The sequence below is a fragment of the Mustela nigripes genome, chromosome 2 (assembly GCF_022355385.1).
Source record: "Mustela nigripes isolate SB6536 chromosome 2, MUSNIG.SB6536, whole genome shotgun sequence".
NCBI lineage: Eukaryota > Metazoa > Chordata > Mammalia > Carnivora > Mustelidae > Mustela > Mustela nigripes.
This window is the reverse complement of record NC_081558.1, coordinates 52,558,138-52,573,766: the sequence shown is the minus strand read 5'-3', so window position 1 is coordinate 52,573,766 and position 15,629 is coordinate 52,558,138. Positions and strand designations below refer to the sequence as shown.

General features: G+C 49.2%; 1 protein-coding gene across 3 annotated transcripts in view; it reads right to left on the bottom strand.

Annotated features, from left to right (window-relative positions):
- The window catches only part of SLC6A1 (solute carrier family 6 member 1), a 43,664-nt gene that overhangs the window by 19,166 nt on the left and 8,869 nt on the right, over positions 1 to 15,629 (bottom strand). For 2 of the 3 annotated variants that reach the window (XM_059390335.1, XM_059390334.1), the window contains exon 2: positions 1,047 to 1,109. The exons of the other annotated variant lie outside the window; for it this stretch is intronic. The gene's annotated coding sequence lies outside the window, so the exon portion shown is untranslated. The remainder of the gene's footprint in view (positions 1 to 1,046; positions 1,110 to 15,629) is intronic. 3 annotated transcript variants of the gene reach the window in all.

Here is a 15,629-nt window from a genome sequence, read left to right as displayed (position 1 = left end):
TCCTAGACTTGTGTGGGGAGAACATGGTGATTTTATGGCTCCTGGACTAGCTTCACACCTGCAAATCTATGTCATGTGCCCTCTCTTATGTGTCTTGCTCAGCAAAGAAAGCTGAGGAGACCAAATTTCCAGACAGGAATATCAAGTGTTCCTCATCTTTGCCTCTCAGGATACAATTAGATTTTTCATACCCTGAGGCACAGTAACCATAGTCACTGTAAGCCATGGAGGGGCTTACCACGGGGCCAAATAGGGAGTTGACCCAGCTATGGGTAGTGGCTGAAGGTGGGAGATAAGCACAGACTCTAATCACGATCCAAGTCCTCTTTCACATTTGAGCTGTGTGACTTTGAGAAAACCTCTTCACCTCTCTGAGCCCTGCTCTCCCTACCTTTTAAACTGAGTACGATAATAGTACGTCAGGTTGTTACTCAGCAAGTCTCTTGTGCCTGGCAAGTGGTGTTACTATTTGTCAGCAGTCCCCAAACCTTGCTGTGCTTCCAAGTTGTTTGCGAAGCTCTGTAATGATAGAGTCCCAGGTCCCACCCCAGATGTCACACATGAGAATCTCAAGGAGATGAGTCCTAAATCTGGAGATGAGTCCTGAATCTATACATTTAACAAATTCTGCAAAAGGAGATTCTTATGCTGGGAGCCAATCGCGGCCCTCAGCTGAAAAAGGACCACTGATTTACCTGACCTCCCTGACCCAAGAAAGTCCATCTACACTCTTTACTCGCTTGTCTCTTTAGTTCCAGAGGCAGCATGGAGTAGAAAATGATTTATGACATCGGACTCAGCCCAGGCCTAGGTTCAAATCTCCAGCCTGCCTTTTATAAACCGAGTGACCCTACGTCCTGCTCTAGCCTCATGCTTCTTGATTGTTCTAGTCTCAGTTTCTCCACCTATAAAATGGCAGTAATCTTATCTGGCTTGTAGAATTGCGGCAAAAACAAGCTTTCATGGTTGTACAGGTATTTTTCACCGGACTGGTTTAGAAAGAGAATTCTGCATATGGTTGTGACTATTTTGGTTGTGGATGTTACCTGATGATACTTGCTGGTGGGTCAGCTCCAGAGTAGCTCCCTCGGCCACCTCTGAGTGCACGCCTGCAAAGCAGAGATGGGGAGGGAGCCCATTGAGCTGGCAGGTGGTGGCTAATGGGCAGCCCTAGGGAGAGAGTACCAGGGCTGCAGGAAGCCCATGGGAGCCCCCCACACAGGTGACCACACGAGCCTCCATGCCAGCCATGGGGCACTAGAACATGCTGGAAGGGGCCTGTGGCCTTCTCGGGATAGCTGTGGGGATGGGCATGAGGGCACTGCAAGGACGGCCTTCCATCATTTCTTCAGAAGAAAAAGAGAAGTCAACAGAGGGGCAAAAGCCCTTCAAGGTCCAACTGGGAGCCAACAAACGCAGCTGAGATTTTTCTCCATCCCCTAACCAGAACTACAGAAATGTTGTAAAAGGCCATGTAAGTAGACCTCAAAATAGTTTTAGTATGATCTTTTTTTGCCCATCCCGTTGCAATCTAGTCATTAAAAAAACCCCTCCAAAACCCTAAAGATATATTCTAAGGCATACACAGTGATTAGTTTATATGTGACTTCTGTTTCCTTTTTTGCACTTTTCTGGATTTTTATAATTTCTAAATTTCTACAAAATTTTTACATTAATCAAGTAACACAGAATAAACTTATAGAACGCTTAGAACAAACAGGACTGCGTGAAACAATAATCTGGGGCCTCTGAGATGTAGTAGCAGAGCAAAAGCAGCACATGGCCCCAGAAGGTCTCCTCTCTCAGCTCTGCCCCACTGGGGGATCCGGATTGCTGTGCTCTCACCTTCTAGACCCCTCACACTCAGTCCTTATCCCCAGACACCAATGTCTCTGCCTAGAGTTCACAGAAAACCAGACTACTTCTAGACAGTTTCCAACCCTGTTTCTCACTCTTCAAGAGGACCCACAGGCTTGTCTCAGATGCCTACTACCTGCTTCCTGACTTTGGTCTGGTACCATCAGAAGGAACTCCTGACTCAGGTAGGGTGACCTCCCATTGTCAGGAGTGGTAGCCCATCTTGTGGTCTACCAGAAAGTCTTGGCATATGCAGGGGAGAGAGAAGCCTTAGGAAAGGGTGTGTGTTGGGGGGAGGTGGTTAGCCATTAACTGTCAAATCAAAGATGACCCTTAACTGTCCCTATGACCTACCCTTGTAGGTTCCAGCCACTATGTTTTTTCAGAAGGATCCAATTACCTTGGACCAGGGCTGATCACCTAACTCTGGGTAGTCTTTCAAAGCTCCTTCCCTGGAAATTTGGCACATGGCTGAGAAAGAAGGCCAGCCTGTCCGGGGAACTGGGAACTCATAGGCAGCTGTCTTCTGCCCACCCGCACTCAGAGTATCAGGGAGAGTTGGTCTGCTGAGGAGGAAGGAAATGAGAAGTCAAAAGATGGCGAGTCTTGGGCGCCTGGGTGGCTCAGTGGGTTAGGCCTCTGCCTTCAGCTCAGGTCATGATCTCGGGGTTCTGGGATTGAGCCCCGCATCGGGGCTCTCTGCTTGGCGGGGAGCCTGCTTTCCCCTCTCCCTCTGCCTGCCTCTCTGCCTGCTTGTGATCTCTCTCTCTCTCTCTCTCTCAAACAAACAAACAAACAAATAAATAACTTAAAAAAAAAAAAAGATGGAGAGTCTTGAAAGCATCTATCTTTGCCATTCCAGGCTTTCTTAAGCCTGGCTACATTCCAATGCTCAGAGTTCATAAAGAAAGCATTTCCACCATGCCAAAATAAAATTCCCTCCTTTTCCTCACATTGGCACAGGGGATTCCTGCTAACGTCTTGAATCTCTGTTCTCTTACCACTCAGCTTAAGTTCTCAGGAAGGCCTGTAGCCCTATGGGAACAACAACTTCTGGCCTCTGCCCTGGATATCTTTGTTGACTATCCATGGAGACTCAAACCTATTCCAACACCTACTGTGCACTAGACCTCAGATTGCCCCACACCACTCAGGGAGAGACAGACAGACAGACAGGTGCAGGTCCGGCTCACTCCCAGCAAGAAGGAGAGATAGCGAGGTGCATTTAATGGGGTGAAATGTGGTGTTTATGTCCTTTGAAGAAATCATTCGACACCAACACAGAAGAGAGGTGGAACGCTGGGAGGAAGGAGAGCTCCGGTTCACCAAGAGGTTTATTCCACCGTCCCCTCCCTGAGCACAGTTAGCATCCCCTCGTGCAAAGGCCAGAGAGATCAGAGACCACGGCTGCTTGAAGAGCTCAGCGTGAGGAAGGCATATGTGTTATCTTCAGAATATGGGAAAAGATTTGGGCAGATGCCTGTGACTACCCTCTGAAGAGCCACATAGCCAGATAGAGCTTTCCTTTTAGAAGACAAAATGTGAAGATAACAGTAGAAAGCTGAGAACAGATATATCTTGTGCTTCCTCGGGGATTCCTAGGGAGGAGGTCCCCTGGGTCACAAGACAGTGAGATGGTGCTACATCAGAGACCTTGGCTCCCCTTGAGGTTTACTAGCATTGGGCATGTTGCTCCCCTTTTTGATCCTCATCTGTAAAATGGGGAAATAATAATAATCTTTTATTCGTAGAGTTGCAGTGAAGGATAAATGAGATCGCACACATAAATCATTGCGACTACAGGGCTCAGAGCGAGGGCTCAGGCTATCTCCGCCGTTCTCATCATGGTGATGATTACCAACTATATACGGGTTGTGGTTCCTAACCTGGGAGGTACAGCAATGATGACACTATTACGACTAACATTTATCATGGGCTTATTATCCATGCCCTCCAGAGACGGGCAGCACTTTCAGAAGACTGATAGAAATTGTCCTTTAAGCCTCCATGGGGGAAACTAGCTAATAAAGATTTCACATCTTCCTGCTTTGGGCTCTCTGTATACCAACTGATGAGTGGTCTAGCCCATCACCCTGGGCCAGGCAGAAGGCAGGAGTGGTACATTTGTGTGTCTGGTCAATAAAATAAGGGATTATTCCTTAATAAGTCTGGCAAGAGCAAAAGTCTAGTAGATGGGAGGAAAATGAGTAAGGGATCCCCATTAGTTAAAAAGCCTGGGACCTGGAGCTTACAGACAACACTTCCGGAAGCTGCCTCGCTCAGACACTCCAGGAGTATAGCTGCTGGTGAATTTTCATTCCTGACACCAGCTGGTTAACCTGTTGCTTCCCTGTCTCATCAAAAATGGCACATGAAAAGCACAGGCATATACAAGTGCCCAATAAAGGAAGCTGGCTCTCTTTCTAGAAAAAGAATGATCTCAGAAGGAGGAGCCACCTGTCAGCCAGGAGTTACTTCCCCTCTCCTGAAACGGACTCCCTTGCTCTGCCAGGCAGGGGCTGTCCTGTGTCGGAGGACAGCTCTGCGGGTCCATAGCAGAAGGGCCATGCATCTCTTCACCCCCTCTGCAGCGTGGGCCTCCTCTACCTGCTGGTGGAATGGGTAAAAGGAATGCCTTTCACCCCTTCGTGATGTGGGGCATTTTGGGCATTTTTCCAAGGCTTTCTTCCAGAGTCTTCTGGTTCTTCCTCTTCAGATGACAGAATTCTGCAGATGAAGAATCTGAATACACGTTCCTCCAAGTCCTTAACGTTTCCCCATATTGACTGAATTCCTTCGAAGCAACGTTCAACGGGGCATCGTTAATGTGAGACCCCCGTGACACGTCCTCTGTACTCACTCGCCTACTCATTCACTCCTTCCTTCATTCAGCAACTATTTGCTCAGCACGCGCTGTGTGCTGAAATGGGGATGGAACAATCATTTCGAGCCCTTTGTATTCTGCAGCAGAGTCTGAATCAGTGAACTAACAGGAGCCAGCAGAAAGATTCCATTTTGTAAATATTTACCCAGGGCTTAATGTGTTCGTGGAGCTGGGCTGGACACGTGGGTCGCAAGTATTAATAAGACAAGGTCCGTGACCTTCACAAGGTCACAGCCTATAATGAAAAATATCTCTGCCTGTAGCCAATCATAGTACCTGTGATATGTGTAGCAAGAGTATATGAACTCATATACTCTAGCAAGAGTATATGAACTCATATACTCTAGCAAGAGTATATGAAAAGAGGCCTTTGTGCCGGCCTTGAAGGAATGATGGAATTCAACCAGAGAAGACATCCTAGGGGTATTGGCTCAGTTGGCTAAGCCTCCAATTCTTGGTTTTGGCTCATGATTTCGGGGTCATGGGATCGAGTCCCACATCAGACTCCATGCTGAGCATAGAGGCTGCTCGGGATTCTTTCTCTCCCTCTGTCCCTCTTCTGCTCTTACTCTCTCTCTCTAAAATAAATAAACTAATTTAAAAAAAAAAAGGCGGCATCTCTGATGAGGGGACATTTGAACTGGGTTTTGAAGGTTGAATAGGTGTTCATCAGGCTCAAAAAGAGGGAAGGGCATCCTAAGTGGAGAGAATGCAGGAACAGAAGTAGAAAGATTTGAAGATAGGAAGGTCAGTTTGTGAAAGACCTTGAAGGCCAGGCTAAGGAACTTCGGGACCAGTTGCAGGGATGCAACTGGGGTGATGATGTGAACAGATTATTATTATAGAAGACTCACTCAGGGAGGCTCTGGGAAGGAGTGAAAGAAGAGACTCAAGGCAGGAAAGTGGTGAAAATGTTCCCATGAATATGTTCTTTCCTCAATGTGCAGTTGGAGACCAAGTCCTAAAGCCATTAATAAAAATGGGGCCAAACCAAGCAGAAAGAATACCTCTGCTAATCCCTGAGTGAGGCAATGCTTTGTAAGAGAAAAAAAGAAAAAGAAGAAGAAGTTTGGAAGCTCTAGACCAGAAGTGGCAAAATGGGTCAAAACTGGCCCTTGGGCTTATTTTATTTGGCCTGAACAAAATTTTTTTCAGTTTGAATTAGGATTCAGAAATATGACTCTCTAGGATACATGATTTCAAACAGAGGGAACAGCAACTGCAAAGGCCCTGAGGCTGGAAGAAGCTTGGCATGTTTGAGTCAGCATGGAGGCTGGGCTGGCTGGAGTCCAACAAGGGAGGGAACAGAACTAGTCAGAAGCAGGCAAGCCCCACATCACACATGGTCTCAGAGACCACAGCAAGGAGTTTACACTTTCTTCTAAACAGGATGGGGAAGCGTAGAGGGTGTAAGTGGTGGGAGAAATCTGACTTATATTTAAGAGTCTCATTGTAGCTGCCTAGAAGAGGAGGCAAAGGGACAGAGGTAGAAGCATGGAGGCTCCTTAAGAGGCTGAGAGTCCAGGTGAGAGAAGACAGTGACTTCAACTGTGGCAGCTAGGGAAGAGGTTGTGAGGAGTGGGACCAGGGATCTATTTTAGAGGTGGGCCCTGCAGGCCTTGCTAGCAGACTGGCTATCAGCAGCCTAGGCCTGCGCAGATGGCAGGCTGGGGGGAGGGGAGCGTGTGGCAGCCACCCTGGACAATCCCCCTCTGTCCCACTGCATCAGAGGGACTGGTGGCTGCGTGGGGTGGGGACTTGGGCAGAGGCCAAAAGGCCAAGGCCAGTGTCTCAGGGCTGCCATTGTCCAAGGCTAGCGCTGGGCCCAGAAGGAGGCTCAGAGGGAGTATGGCACCATGAAGAGCCAGGAAGGCAAGAGGGGGAGCAGCAGGCTTGGGAGTAGGGGCCCCCACTCCCTCCCATGACACTGTGCATACTCCTGCTTTGTCTTGCTCCCATTCTGTAATTACAGAAATTACAGAGGCTTGCTTCAAACTGCAATCACTCTACTTGCTTTTATTTCTTTTTGGAACTCTGCAGTTCAAGAAAAAAATTAATATTGGGTTTGGCTTCATTCCAAAGAGAAACATAATGCAGTTTATTCTCTGCTTTAGGGAAAAATGCTAGGCTCAATAAATTGGACAGGCTTCATTGAGCATCTGTTGTGTATCCAGACCCATGCCAGCTCCTATCAAGGGAGAAGAGCCAGCATTTACTGAGCACCTATTGTGTGCCAAGCATTTAACAGGTGCTATATCACCCAGTACTCATTCCGCCTCTGTAAGCCAAAGGCTATTTCACCCATTTGACAGATAGGGAAACTGAGGCTTGCCCGTCTGTGGCTATGGTAAAGCAGTCTCAGCCGGCTTGGTGCTTCAAGCCCTTACTATCCAAAGTGTGGTTCTCCAAGAGGTAGCATTGGCATCACCCAGAGGCCTGTTAGAAATGCAGAATCGTGAGCCCCATTCCAGCCCCATGAGATCAGAAGACGCATTTTAACAAAGTCCCATGCAAGCTTTGCAAGGGTGCACATGGAAGCTCTGGAGGTTGTAGGTTAGGGACGACCCCGATTATTTCACAGAGCTTGCATCCATTCCCTGCATGGGCAGGGGCTAGATATTTAGTGTGTTTGAGTATCAGGTATCCTCAGTGGTAATTGTGGACTCCCATGCCCCACAGGATGGCTGTGAAACTCCGAATCAAGATAATGCATGGCAAGAGGCTGATGAGAGCAGAGGGCCTCGTGCACAGGAAGTGCTCAGTAAACAGCAGTTTCGATTGCTATTCAAAGAGATGAATGGCCGGGGAAGTGCTTTGTAATTGAAAAACATTGCACAAATATGAGGACCGATTAATAGAGGATAATCATGTGCAGACAGTTAGAGGGAGGATGGATGTGGGCAGGTGGATGCAGGTGCTGTGGGCAGCCTTTGACACCACCTGCCCTGAAGGTTAGGGAGGGATCCCTAGAGAAGGTGCTCTGATGGAGAGGGGGCAGCTGGAGAGGGTCTATCAGGCCTCAGGACTTAGGTCTCAGAGACCCGAGTCTGGGGGCGAAGAGTCAATCTTCACCAGCGTGTGAGCTGCAGCAAACTGGCCGGCCACAGGTCTAGATGGTAAGTCCTTTTCCTTGAACCCTCAGCCAGAGCCAGGACCTATGCAGCTTCCTTCCTGCTCCAGGCTTGTTCTCTGCCACACTTGTACACCTGGTCTATACCAGCAGTCTACAGATTAAGAACAAGGCCAAGAGGGGCACCTGGATGGCTCTGTGGGTTAAAGCCTCTGCCTTCAGCTCAGGTCATGGTCCTAGGGTCCTGGGATCAAGCCCCGCATCAGGCTCTCTGCTCAGCAGGGAGCCTGCTTCTCCTCTCTCTCTGCTTGCCTCTCTGCCTACTTGTGATCTCTGTCTGTCAAATAAATAAATAATCTTAAAAAAAAAAAAAAAAAAAAGAACAAGGCCAAGAGAGGGCTGGTTGCTGGCCCAAGGTCGCACAGTACACAAACAGTATGATCCTTGGAGACCCCCACCACCCCAATTCTCAGCTCATTACACATTCAGAGTCAAGAGATGAAGGAAAGCAGCTCCACATCTTGCACAAACTTCTCATCTGACTCAACATACCTGAGAGGTAATTTGCAGACCCAGGTGCATTTCTTAATAGCATCTATTGTATACCTATGCTTCACAATATCCCACTGTGACTTTCAAGTAAGTCACTTATCTCCTTAAAGTGTTCGTCTCCTCATCAGGAAAAGGAGCCAACAGTAACTACTTCATGAGGCATAAGGACTGGATTTGAATTTTCTAGTGCTGTGCCCAGCCCAGCAAGTGCTAAATACACTGAAACTAAAATGATTACTGGCTCCATTTTGCAGATGACAGTACCGAGGCTCAGAGAGGTCAAATGACCTGTGCAAAGTCACATGGGATTTAACTCAGGCCCCCTGGCTCAGTCTGGTGGTATCTGCTCACCCAGCAGGTGCCTGCCAGACACAGGCCTGTATGAAATTCTCTGAAGCCTCTAGATGTAGCCTTACCACTTACTCAAGCCTTCCTGCTGGGTCCCAAGGAGAAGATATGTGACCACAGGTAGATGAGTTTCCCCAGCCTCATAAACCCATGCAGATAAGAAAACCCAAGCTCAAGCCCTTCCCCACCACTTGCAGCCCCGAGAGCCTGGAATTACAGTTTTCTGGGGTGCTCCCAAAACCAGAATGTGGGAGCTGGCTAGAGAACGCACCCGCCCACCCCCAATAAGCAGAGTGAAAGGGCAAAAAAGTCAGCTTTATAACTGCTAGAGGCTTAACAGACCCATCTAATGGTGAAATAAACTCCAGGAGTCAAGCTTCTCTTTCGTGGTGACACACAGAGAAAAAAATCCCCAAATTTCATTAACAAAGAAGGAAAGAAAAAGAAGATATCAGAGCACAAGAAGGAAGTGAGCCCAGCACTTAACTAACATGCCAGGGTCTGCTCTAAATGATTTATGTATATTAACTATTCTCACTCCCTCTCCATTTACTGATGGTAAACTGAGGCACGGAGAGCTTAAATTGGCTTGCCAAAGGTCTCACAGCTAGGAGTGAGGGGACCTAGGACGAATCCAGGCAGCTGGGCTCGTGGTGTCCATGCTCTTAAACACTCTATTCCGCTATCTCCAGTGGGACCCCCAAAACCCATCTTTTTTTTTTTTTTAAGATTTTATTTATTTATTTATTTATTTATTTATTTGACACAGAGAGAGAGAGAGAGAGAGATCACAAGCAGGCAGAGAGAGAGGAGGAAGCAGGCTCCCCGCCAAGTAGAGAGTCCAACGCGGGGCTCAATCCCAGAACCCTGAGATCATGACCTGAGCCGAAGGCAGAGGCCCAACCCACTGAGCCACCCAGGCGACCCCCAAACCCCATCTTTAAGGTGTGCAAGAGTGGCCCATTTCCAGCAAGCAACTCCCTCTAGGACAAATCCCCACAAGGACAAGGCCTGCTGTTCTTTTTATGAAACTGAAGGCAGGCTGCTGAGGTTTGGCTCCCGAGAGGTTAACTTGTTCCCATGGCCATACTGGGCAGAACTGCCAGTGTCCCGGGAGCCAACAAGAGGCCACATGGGATCCAGGATGATCAGCTCTCCCCAGGCCCTAGGGGCTAGAGGCTCTAATTAGCGTCCCCCAGAGGGGCAGGGGCAACCAGGCTCAAGGTGTGGTGATCCCTTCTGGGAGTCCCCAGTTTTCCCCCCAATTGCACATATGGGTCCTGTGTGCTGCTGGAAGGAGGCCTGCCTTCGGGCCATGTCTGCAGGGCAAAGAGGGAGCATGGCCAGCTGGAGACTCTGGAGCCTCAAGCCGCATGTGGGAATCCACTCCACCCATTACCAGCTGTGTGGTCTCCAGCCAGCCCCTTCTGCTCTTTGTCTTGGCTCTCCTCCGTGTGCAAGGACAGGTGCCAGACTGTGCCTTCTAGTGCCCCTTCTACTCTGTGTCCTCATTCTCATCTCACCCTGCGAGTCTAGCTTACCCAGTCAGTGGTGTGCTAACATCTGTCCTGGTCCCTAACTGTCTGCAAAACCCGACTGAGCACCTCCTCTCATCCAGGCAATTTTCAATCCAATCCAGCCCACATGGACTGTGCACACGAGGGTAGCAGGACCCACATTAGGTGCAGGGGAAGAAAGATACCAGTCGGAGTCTGGGCCTGCTGCCACTGAGCTCTCGGGATGGCTGGGAGCTCTCAGGACAGCTGGGACACAGGTAACCAGCATGCATGTGATAAATTCTTCATCAGCCCAGAGGAGGGATGGCCCTCTCCACAGGCACCTGGGAGAGAATGGCACTGTGCTCCCTGACAGAAGGGGACAGAGGTGGGGAGGTTCTCTTTATAACCACAGCCAGAGAGAGCAGGACTGGGATCCTTGCCTTTCCCCAAGCCTAGCTGCTGGTCCATTTCAGGCAGAGAGAAAAGGGTGAACATGCATAATGCACTTAGGACCACTGAGGAGCATGGCGTGGCTGGCTAGAAGCTGGGTTGATTGAAGGAGTGTGACTGGAGAGGTGGAAAGCAGCAGCAAAGGGCTTTGAATGCAGGAAAAGGGCGGGCACTGTGTCCTGTAGTAAGAGCAGTGATCACACTGAATGCTTATTAAGTGCTTAATACGGTTAGTGCATTTCATAGATGATCATATTTACCTCTCACCACACCCTACTGCACAGATGTGGAAACTGAGGCTCAAAGCAGTAAAACACCTTGCCTGAGGTCCCAGATCCAGGAGGCTAGATTCCAGAGCCCATACTTCTAACTGCCCTTCCACACCTTGGGTATTGGGGGAGAACTGGGGGCCACTGGAGTCTTTAAAAGTGGGGAGATCTGATCCGGCGATGACTTGACAGGAGATTGGCACCTGGGGTGGGGGAGGACAGCACCACAGCTGGGATCACCGTGGAGGTGAAGGGGAAGGCCCTGTCACTATTCACAACTCAACTTCTATTCTGACTAATGGCTATTTGGTCTTATCTCCCCAGGTACATTGTATCCTCTACACAGATGGGACTCGGAAGTCCAAGACTTGCTCGGTTTCCCCCACACCCCTCAAACAGTGATAGATGCATACATGCTGTCCTGAGTTCCACCTTCCCTCCCCACCTGTCCCTCTGTCCCTCTCTGTGACAGCAGACCTTGTTATTAAAAGTCCTCAAGAAATGTCTGCCTCGGAGAAGGTGGCACTGGTCTCCAAAGCAGCGGTGTGCTGTGTTTACCAGAAGGCCCTCAGGAAAGCAAATGGAAGGCTGATTCTGGGGTGTAAATGCTCCCACTGCAGCGGGTTCAGGGAGCCACCATGAGGTCACAGGACTGGGAGAAGATGAGCACACTCTGGGAGCGGACTCTTGTGTGCTTCCTGTAGGGAAGCTCACCTCACCTCCTCCACAGTCACTGGAGTGGACACTGCTGCTTCCGCAGGTGTGTGGAGCCCCAGTCCAGCCCTCTGTGGTGCTGAGGAGATGGAAGGGACATAGCGAGGAGGGCAGGCAGGAGGAGAAGAAAGGAGAGCAAAGAAAACCGGAGGGAGGGGAGTAGCAGAGAGGTGAGAACAGGGGCACGGGAGGAAGACAGAGGAAAAAGACAAAAGGAAAAAGAAAAGACAGTGGAGGGAGGGGGAGACAGGGTGCTGTCCTTTTCCTGTGGGCTGTGCTAGGCTCTACCCTATGATCTCACAGTAGCCTCTGGAGAACCAATGAAGGAGGGGGCCTGCATTTGAGCAGAAAGAAACATGGTGGCAGAGCCCACAGTCTCAAGTGGTTGAGGAGCTGTGACCCGGGACGCAGGCTACAGGGTCTGCCCCGCTGCTTTCCTCCTTTTGGTAACTGGACTTGCTGGGGGCCAGCCCATCCCTCTGTGCCTTCCTAACAGCTCGGAAGGCTGGAGGCCCCTAATGCCAGGTACCCTGCGCGGGGCCCTGGCCGTCCTGTCCTGTTCCAGGCTAAGCCTTTCCCCCTCCCTTCCTTGGCTGGCTGCGTGCAATTTTGCAGCTCTGCGCTCCAGGGGCTGCCTCAGCAAAGGCCCCGGCTCACCCAGTCAGAAAGGATTCACCGCAATTGGGAAATGAGAGTGACAGGCTGACCACCTGGCATTCTTGTACACCATTCTTCATCTTTGCCTTCTAAGACACTCTTGTAAGAAAACCAGGGGGTTAAATCACTGCTCTCTCCTGTTGGGAGATGTGCTTGAAGGACTCTGAAGGGCGTTCTGAAGGGCGTTAGGATAAACGGCCTTTAGAAACTCAGATTGGAGGTGGGGGGAGGAAAACACAGTACTGCAGAGACGGGCTGAACAAAATGATGATCTGTAATAAGTCACATGCAGACACGCCGCCTACACAGAGAGCCCACTCGGTGTCACGGACTAGCACTTCCGCCGCAGGGGCGCGGGCTATTTCTTCAGTTCCCTATCAAGCGTCCACACCTGGGGCTCCATTTCCAACTCTGTGGGCTTTATGGGCTCCATTCTATGGATGAACACACTGAAGCCCCAGAGATAAACTGTGTGCATCAAGATCACACAAACTCACAGTAAGAACCCGCGGGGATCTCAAACGGATGGCCTGTGGGGGCCAAGTGGGTCCCCTATATGTGTCTGGTTGAGTGGTATCAGAATTTTAAAACTTGCATTTGCAGGTTTTGGTGGGGGAGGCGCGGGGGGAATAGGCATGTGTTTTCCAATTTACTGCAAGTCCTGCCACGAGTGATATCTTGTCCCTGATCTCTTGATTCATTTCTTTGAACTGCCTGGCTCTCTGCTCTCTAGTTTGCAATCTAGACACTCCAGAAAGCTCTTCCTCTCAGAAAGCTCTTCCTCTAAGTGGTAGAAGGACAAAGTTACTCTTTCTCCTCTAGGAGATGGGCAAAACTATTGGGGATGGTAGGGATCAGAAAAAAAAATCTGTATTGTAATCGTAATTTTGTATCTGAGAAACAACAAATCCTATTGTTCTCAATAAAAGCTCAGCTGGATTTTAAAACAATGTTGAGAGACACTGCTTGAGAATATTTTGCAAGAATGAGGAGGCTGTGTATTTTCAGAGTTGATTGTGGGTCAGATTCCAGGGTCTTGAATATTTCCCACAAGAGAAAGCTGATTTTATTTTTAAGAGACTCAAATGAATGCTCACTTTAGCCAATGCATCTGTTCTTGATTCATTTCACTTAGCTTTCTAAAGGAATCTTTAGAGTATGCATCTCCCTTCTTTGTAAAGTGAAAAAACCACATGCAGCAAAAAAACCTACCCATTTGGGAAAATGGGATTTTTTACTGAGCACATTTTAAGTCCATGGTCTATGAACAAATTCATGAACACCTTCCGCTGGGCATGTCAAAGGGTATTTGGAGGTTGATCTGGCTGTGAGGACAGAGACAAGCAGAACAGGGGAGTGGTTAAGGACAATGGCCCCAAGGGAAAGAAAACCCTCAGATGCTGTGTGACTATAGGTTAGTTCCCCATCCTCTCTGAGACAGAGGTGATGATACCTACGTTTAGCTACTATGAGGATTAACTGAGATAATACGTGAAGTGATTAACACAGAGCCTGGTACAGAGAAAAATGCTTGCTACCTAGCAGGTATTATCATAAATCACTTGATTAGGGCTAATATTATTTGTTTTGTTTTCGATAGTTATGGGAGAAAGTCCTGGGCAGAATGCCGCAGTTATCTTAACCTATAGGCAATCAATAGAAGGGAATGGTGCCAGCATTGGGAAACGCTGATCAAATCAAAATCTCAGAGCAAATACTTTTTTAAACATGATTCCCAAAGTGGATGTGTGTACCTTTCCTGCAATTAGCACATCTGTTCAAATCTCAGTTAAATGTCAGCCATCTTCATGTGTCCATTGGATGAGTCCCCCTGACCCCTCTCCCGCCGCCTGAGTCGGAGTTGTGGGAATCTGAGGTCTTCAGGCTCCTTGCTTCACACCCTGTCATCCAGCCCCAGGATCAGCAGCAAACAAATGACCCTTTCTCTCTGGGAATCCAGAAACAGGTTGCTATCTCTGGGGGTGGATTTGCTCGGATAGGTTTGCGGAAACAAACAAAATGGTTGCTTGCCTCCGAGCCTTCAGGATCCCAGCTCTCACCATTGCTCTTAAAGCAGCCCAATAACCAAGTCCGGCACCCTCTTTCTGCTTCCCAAAAGGAGTGGGCTTGTCTGCCAGCTCCATCACATCTTTGCCAGCATGCAAATGATACACTTTGGGGTTTCTCAGGGTGTTAACCCCATGCTCTCCAATCCCCGATGAGGGGAGTAAATATTTTGCACCAGCTGCGCAGGAGGGAGAAATGGAAGAGCGTGGGTGCGAGTATTTATTTTCCAAAAGGGTTCACAGCATGGGGTCATTTAGATAGCTGGCAGAGAGAAAAGGCAATTTTCCCCAGTGTGGTGTGCACATGGGCTTTTAGGGAGAGTACGTTGCAGTGAGGTACATCAATCATGCTTTCCCAATGCAAAATATTGATGTATATTTTTGGTGATGGGGACTGTTCATTTGTTCCACTGATATTCACTAGCCTGAAATGAAGAGCTCTGCTATTCATCATTCTCATCCCCATCTTAGCCAGTTCCACCCCTCCAACACCACAATTTCCAAGCTGCTACCCAGCTGGGAGTGGCTCCTTCTCCTAGCTTCTCCTCTTTGGTTAATAATCCTAGCTACTGTTGACTGCACTGTGCTTAGGAGCCGGGTTTGACGAGCTCTCTACCTTACCTTATTTGATCTTAGAACAATCCTATGAGGGAAGTCTGTCATTGTCCCCGCTGTGCAGATGAGGACGCGGAGGTTCAGACAGCTAAAGTGACTTGTTCAGGGTCACGCAGCTAGGAAGTGGTAGGGCGGGATTGGACTTTGGCTCCCAAGTTGATATGGGTAGCTAGCTGTCTTGCCATACTATTTCCCCACTCCTCCCGGGCTGGAACTGTCATCCCTGGCCCATCAGAATCCCCATGAGCACTCTCTTCAGCAGTCTTTGGAGGGGTTGAGGTGCCCTGAGTGCAGAGCTCAGGGCCGGCTCCCTTCCGGTTCCCACCAATTGCTTGTACTCTCCAGGTGCTGCTCCAGGCCCGCCCCGGGGCCTAGTCTTCAGTCACCAGTCTGAAATTTAGATCCCAGCTCCACCTCTCCCCTGGCTGTGTGACCTGGGTGAAGAAGAGTCAGGCCACCTCTCTTTGCCTTACGTCATACCTCCACGAAGGGCTGGTAATTATCCTTTTCTGCCAAGGCTGTGGGAAGGATGGAACTAGGGGAGATGAGTGTCCCCCACAGCTCTCTCCATCCACCCAGCTTCAGTCTCTTTGGGGAAGCTCAAACCCCAGACCCAGTCCCCTCTGCACTCTTGCTCACTTCCTCCAG